The following is a 6733-nucleotide window of genomic DNA, read 5'->3' as shown; positions in this document are numbered from 1 at the left end:
CGCCATGTGATAAATTAGGAGTAAGAGAGTGCTGAAGCTCAAAAATGATTTAAGTTTGCATCTGCTTTTTACAACCTCACCGGTAGTTAGGTCAGTGTTAAAAAGCGAAAGCTACCCTGTTCAACGGTCAATTTGGGTGGTAAATGAGGCCAATAAACGAGAGTGTTTGAGTCCATTTGAGTTACGTTATGTTCCATTTTTCAAAACTGGGTTCTGACAACTTTAAGCCTAGCCAAGTGTTTTTTGTGGCCAAACTCAACCAAAATGACGTATTAGAAATCACTTTCAATTAATCTCACCATCAGTTTTCGAAAGGCCCTGGTGCCTGTGAATTCAATCAAAGGAACAATGAAAATAATAACAGCACATTCATCATCTCGTCGTGACTCAAGGCGGGCATTGTGGCCTCGAAATTATTGCGCAATACGTTGACGACATTTTATTATTATAGTTCACACGCTGCAGTATTTAATCCATGCGATTGTCATGCTACCCTAAATTGTGAGGGAATGTAAACCTTACACGGCATTAACAGGTGCTTGTGCACCCTTCTCTTTGTAATATTACTACATGCTCACAACACTATTGAATTCTTTGGAATCCCTTGACATAAATATGTCGATTTCAAATTGCCATGTAGATAAAAAATGTAGAATAATCAGCAATGAAGGAGAAGCAGTTAATGCACATGCACAATTCCTTTGTCAACTTGTGACGATGGATTGTTGTGAAACTGATGAAAAGCCCCTGGGAAAAACTATGCTATTAGTGATGCACTGTAAATTTCCTTTTGCTTTGGTGGTGTTGCCTTTAATGATTTTAAAGATTATAAAGTCATTAAGTGGCTTATCAAGTGGGCCTGAGTGGGTTAGTGTAGCTCTTGAAGGGGTCAGAGAATGCTCCGAATCAAAGCGGGAGGAGACAGAGGTTGACCAAACATGCTTCTCTCCCACTGCCCTCGTGTAAAACTATCTGCCAAACAACAGTCGTCCTCTTTGAACTTGATTTACCACAAAGGTCATCTTCTAATGTGGAGGCTGAGAGAAGTAACTGATGACAAGGAGATAAGCTGGGCTTTATGTCGTCAAAGTCGAAAAAAGTGCAGTCAGACTCAAATAAGAAATCTTTTTTTTGTATTTATTGGGAATGTACAGAGTATTTACATAAGACAGCAATTTGTTGGGATTATTTTATTAGTTTTCAAACTTTTTCAGCACAAGACCCAAATGATTGGAATGTTGGTTGTGTTGATCATAAAAACATTTCCACAACTTTACTTGAGTAATCGATGGAATAATTGATAGGCTAATCAATTCTAAGAAGATGACTAGTGACAGCCCTACTGTAAACATGTTAGATTTTATTTGTTATATTTCATATCATTTGGGATTAGGACATTATTTTCATTGTACAGAATAGAAAGAAATTGTGTAGAAATGATAGCTTTACTTTTATTTATATACATATGAAATCCTAAACGGGCCTTGGTTCTTGACATCCAAGTGGTCCCTTTATCAGTGCGATGGTGTGTCGCCTTGACGCCCCAGCTGGAATGTGAGAAAGGGCAGTTTTCTGTAAATCACAATTTGAGTGATACATTACAACCAAGCAACACCGCACATCAAACACAAGCCTTGTTATTACATTTCGCCACAGTAAACAAAGAAAAAAATGATTGATGAATTTGGTTTTCATAGTGGAATGTTGTGTTATGTTCTTTTGTTTTCAGTGCTTGCCTGGTATATATACCGTGCTTTGGGAGATGTAAAATTTGACACCTTATAAATCTCATTGACTTTGATAAACACAACAACGTACATACTTCATTTATGTTTACACCATACATACATAGACCTCGTCTTCTCATAGTTTAAAGTTCCAATCAAATTTTTTTGTAAAATTGAGGACTGGTGTTTATGATTTTCTTTTTCAGTTTGAGTGATTATAACACGTTAAGACAATATATGAGCGCCGAGGTCTAAGTTTCTACTTTAAATATCGCTTCGTGAATTGTGAAATTGTGGCCTTAAAAAAATAAAAAAATAAATAAAAAAATGTAACTTAATGGGTCCACATGTTCCCCAGATAGAACCACTGCCGTTCAAGAGTCACGCAAAACAACTGCCACCACACGAGTTTACCAGTGGAAGCAAACCGGAAAAATATGCTGATGATCACAGAGTTCATCGCGATGTGGGAAATCTTTCTAAACAGCCCGAGGGGCATAGCATTTCAAATCAACAGTGGTTTATTTCTTTTGTTAAACTCAGAATTTTAAATATCTAGTCAATGCATCAGAGTGTCCTAATTTTTTTTTCCATTTTAGTTTTATTGTTTTCCCTTTTTCGTGGTGGCTAACCTGTTTTACACTCAACTTAAAAAGTGCAATGAAGTTGTCAGCAACCTTGCCTCGCTCCACTGACAAGTCATCAAAGGGTGCGTAGTTTTATTTCATTTTAATATGTAGCACTATGCGTTGACGGTACAGTTAATAACGGTTTCACTGTTGCAACAACTACTGCAACAGAACGAGTGATTCCATCTCCATTATTTCCTCTGGGGGAAAATAGTTCCTAAATCCAAACAGGAGGTCCACCGCCGTCCCGTAACTGATTGCGATCAACCTCAGAGGTTCCACTGAAGATTTTAATACCACATTTTTTTCTTTCACGCAAGGAAACTCACATGTAGTGCATTTTCTTCTCTAATTTATTGACATAAGCGCCGAACGTCTGTGCTACAACAGGGTGTTGATGGTCAATTTGACTTGCCTCGCTTCCACAAAAGGATCCTGCCTTCCTGGAATCCACTTAACGGGATAAGAGTGTTTGAAACGGTGTAGGAGCAACAGGGGGATCTTTGTAAGTGGAGGTAATGACACATTAATTGTCAGTGTGAGCCCCACTATTGGTGGGCCACCAGGTTAATGAAGGCAATGGGATTAATACCCAGGGAGCTGAGTGCCTTCGGGGACAGGATCAGGAACGGCCTCTATCTGTAATCCCCTCTGGCAATGCGGCTTTCTCTCTCGACTGCAATACAAGGACAAATTGTCTTGTGCATGCATTCATCCTCAAGAGGATGTGCATGGCTTTTGGATGATGCATGCTTTTTTTTAAGGTCCGTAGTTTCGAGACAAAACTCTTATCGGAGCAAGTTAAATCAAGGTCTCTGCTATCAGTTATAATAACAAATTTATTAATTGCATCATACAGGCACATTTTATCGCATGCTGGAAGTGTCTTTTGATGCAGATGACAAGTGAAATTTTTGAGCGTTATAATCTGCGTAATGCTATGCAGTGCTGCACCATTGCAAACGACAATTATAAATATTTTTTTCTTATGAAATGTAAGATTCAAGTGTGAGGTGTGAGAATGACTGAAGTTGAAGAGATTACTTTGGATATATATACACGGCTTCCCCTTGGTTTGCTTTTTTTTTGGCCTTTTTATTTATTTTGCAACACTTATTTTTTAAGATCAATTCAGTGAGCATCAAAGGTTTAACTCATTTTGCTTGTTTTTGAGTTGATTTGCTTTTTTTTTTTTAAACAGCTTTTTAAAATTGTGCTAAGGCATAGGAGAATATGACACATCAGCAGATCACATATCAAACTAATACGGAAAAAAAAGCAAACACAAGCAGCTAAAACACATCCTACAGTATATTCCCATTTCGTCCTGGCACCTGCAAAAATAAATCTAGTTCAACTTTTTTCAAAACACACCTCAGTCAGTATTAATTCTCTTTCTTTCTTCAAAATCTATTAAATGCTCAAATTTGAGATGCAATTGTTTTATTAAGCCAACATTTTTAGTCAAATCCATCAGTATTATTCCTGTTTTGGTTTTTTTTGCTGTGTAAGTACACCAAATATCTTCACAAATAGCAACCTGTAACTTGGAGGACACATAGCTTGCAAGTATATGATTGTCCTATTATTATTACAACATGTGATGGGATTTTTTGCAGAGCTCATTGTGATTTACAAGAAGGAGTAGCTAAACCTTCAATCTCAGGCAAACCTCACAAGTGGTTAGTTCAGCGAGCATTAAAATTCATTTTGCCTTATCATTTGCCTCTAGTTATTATTTTTCAATAGCATAAATGTTTGGATTTGGTTAACTTTTTAGCCGTGCATAGCAGTAACAGAAGTTTATTGTTTCGTAAAAAAATAAATTACTAAAAAAATAGTTGATAATATCCAAGTTTTATGAACGTAACAGTTCACCTCCAGAACAGGAAAAATCAGTGGTGGTCAACCTGTCCCCCAGAACAGATTATTTCACCGTAGAGATTCCACTCTATATAAATATATTCTGTTAGTTTGAATTCAATACGATATGTGTATATAGATATATAAACATATATTTTATATCAATAACATCTTGATTGAACATAAACAGGAACGTTTGAAACGGTTTGATCTCATGTTTATACTTCCTAGCAGGTCTCTCTATTTATGGGCAAACGACGACCACAAATAATCATCGCCTTTGAGCCCCCCAAAATCAGATTTTATCATCTGCAATGTTTTGCACGGCTTTTGTGTACGCTCACGCCGCCTTCTGATTGCCTGTTTATTATTCCAGCTTTTCCACTGAGCCAATGGGGATGCAGCCAATTCCAGGAGGTGCCAAGCCTTTTCCAAGTCATTTCCTGTCTGTGACATCATTGTGTACTCGTCCTAAACACACTGATTTGTGTCTTGTCTGCAGCCTGGGTGGCACGCATCACACGCGTCCGAGGTACAGCAGGTTTTCACCAGGCACTTCAGAAAGGTATCAAAGAATGCAATCAGATTGTGAGGTTGAGTCATGGCGTCATTCATCACCACGAGACAGACTTTGGCTCTGATGAAAAGCTGACCTGCCGCGCTGCCAAATTATGACCTATAATATGTAATTTTCCAAATGAAACACGCTTTATGTCCACAAGACTTAAAATTGATTTAAAAAAGCAAACACTCTTTTTAACGTGCAGCCAATTACATATCATATATTCCTCCTGCTTACTTTAATTTTGATTCCCACAGAAAATATATTTATGACCGTCTCAAATTTTTTGGAAAGCAAACACCTCTGACAAAATTGATCTTTTGGTCACTTTTCTCTCCAAGACGTAATCAATCTGCAAATTTGAGCAGCAATCAGCTAACTCAAGTCAATATTTTTTGAAGAATGATTCTCAAAGTGTGGCAGTGGTACCACTAGCGGTAGGCAGGCTCTTTCTAGGGGATGTAAAAGAATTACCGCCTGAGAACACTTCAATTGTTTGGAACGTTTCAGTGATTAGATTTGCATTTAGTCTTTCAGAAATGTTTGCTTGTAAACTATTATTTAGGTGTCTTAATTGACCCATGGCTTTTGAATGTCACATGACCAAACCCAGAAAACAGGTGAGCTGTGATTGGTCGTTACCTGAGCCCTGAGACTATGACGTCATTTTCAGTCAACAGCAAGTGACAAAATGGCCGCCCCCTGAAATTAATGTTAATCAAATGTACTATTAATAAGATTGCTGTGTTTAGGCTAGAGCGGTGTGGCGATGCATAGAACATATAATTGTAAAGAACATTTTGGAATTGACTTCCCCTTTAAGTTCACCTTTTTTGGTGAGGGAATTCCGACATTTATGTTCAAACTGTGATGTTACAGTGACCTATGCATTAATATTAAATATACTTATTGGGATCCAAACCTCTATCACATGTTTGATGAAGACTTGGGTCTACATCACTACTGTACAAAATATTTTAACGTTGGTTATGATGGTGGTTCTTGGAGTGCAAAGTCATTTTTGAAGTGGTACATTTTTTAAAACTACCTGCTGTCTACTTAGTGACAGAACACATTGCAGCTTCTATTTTAATTTATCCTCGAATGTAATTCATGTTGCTAACAGGATTTTAATATATTTTATAAACATGCCATCACAAGGATGGTCAATGTATGAGCCTGGAGGATTTTTTTGTCCTGTGAAAACGCTTCAGGTGGTGCTCTGTATGTTTCTAAAAACAAAAACAACAGAAAAATGAAACCTCTTCCAGATGCTCCAATCAAAATATAATTAAAAGCGTTGGTCGAATATTACATACATGATTTATAAATGTGTAATCTAGCCAATAAAAATATTAAAACCACTACTTAATGTAATCTGCCTCTGAATATTGTCCTTGTTTCCTCCATAAAGTGAAACATTTCCTCAGTTTTGTACTTATACAAGAACCCATACATGTCTGATATGATTTAAACTTTTTGTTAGTTATGAATTATATTATGAGAAAAGTGTGTGTGTGAATGTGCATAGTGGTTTGGTTTTATTTTGGTTCACTGGAAATTTTGCTCTCAGGCCACAGACATGTTTGAAGCTGCACCTGCTCTTTTCTGAAAGACCCAGCAAAAAACGTTGTATTTATGCACATATGTTTCCAATTTTCCTTTTTTAAGGTACAAATTAACATTGACACAAGGATTTTTTTTCAACCCAGCATGACCTACTAAGTAAATGTCTTATTATATTTTAATTACAGATGAACAGGAAAGAGAAAAAATAATTAGCTAATTAAAACTAATTGGCCTCGAATTAGAAGTAACCAAAGAACCTACTGCAGTCATTTAAATAGGCAAAATACATTGAAAGGTACCTGGAAAGACTCTTAAATTAAATTTGAATACAGACCATTAATGAGAGACTTTTATAACAAATACATTATTTTTAATGAATACAA

The sequence above is a fragment of the Idiotropiscis lumnitzeri genome, chromosome 10, assembly GCF_059441095.1.
Source record: "Idiotropiscis lumnitzeri isolate Australia: NSW breed Sydney's pygmy pipehorse chromosome 10, RoL_Ilum_1.0, whole genome shotgun sequence".
Classification (NCBI taxonomy): Eukaryota; Metazoa; Chordata; class Actinopteri; order Syngnathiformes; family Syngnathidae; genus Idiotropiscis; species Idiotropiscis lumnitzeri.
Note: the sequence above shows the minus strand (reverse complement) of the source record.